The sequence below is a fragment of the Penaeus chinensis genome, chromosome 11 (assembly GCF_019202785.1).
Source record: "Penaeus chinensis breed Huanghai No. 1 chromosome 11, ASM1920278v2, whole genome shotgun sequence".
Taxonomy (NCBI): Eukaryota; Metazoa; Arthropoda; class Malacostraca; order Decapoda; family Penaeidae; genus Penaeus; species Penaeus chinensis.
The window spans coordinates 20,671,439-20,671,881 of record NC_061829.1 but is presented as its reverse complement, the minus strand read 5'-3'; positions in this window follow the sequence as shown (position 1 = coordinate 20,671,881).

The window sequence follows — 443 nt, the reverse complement described above, 5'->3', positions numbered from 1 at the left end:
ATCATTACCACTATCATTGTTATCCTATTATTATTATTATTATTATTATCATTGCTATTATTTAAAAAAAATATTGTTCTTTTCATTATCTTCACTATCATTGTTGTTGTTATTATTATTACTATTATTATTGTCATTACAATTATTATTATTACTTTTATTATTACTATTATCATCATCATTATTATTCGTGTTATTATTAACGTTATCATTATTATTATTATACATATTATTATCATCATCATCTAAGCAATCATTATTATCCTTATCACCATTACTATAATTGTTATTATCATTATTATTATTATTATTATTATTATTATTATTATTATTATTATTATTATCATTGTTGTTGTTGTTCTTGTTGTTATTATTTTTATGATTATTATTACTATTATTATTATTATTATTATTATTATTATCATTATTACTGTTGTCATTAT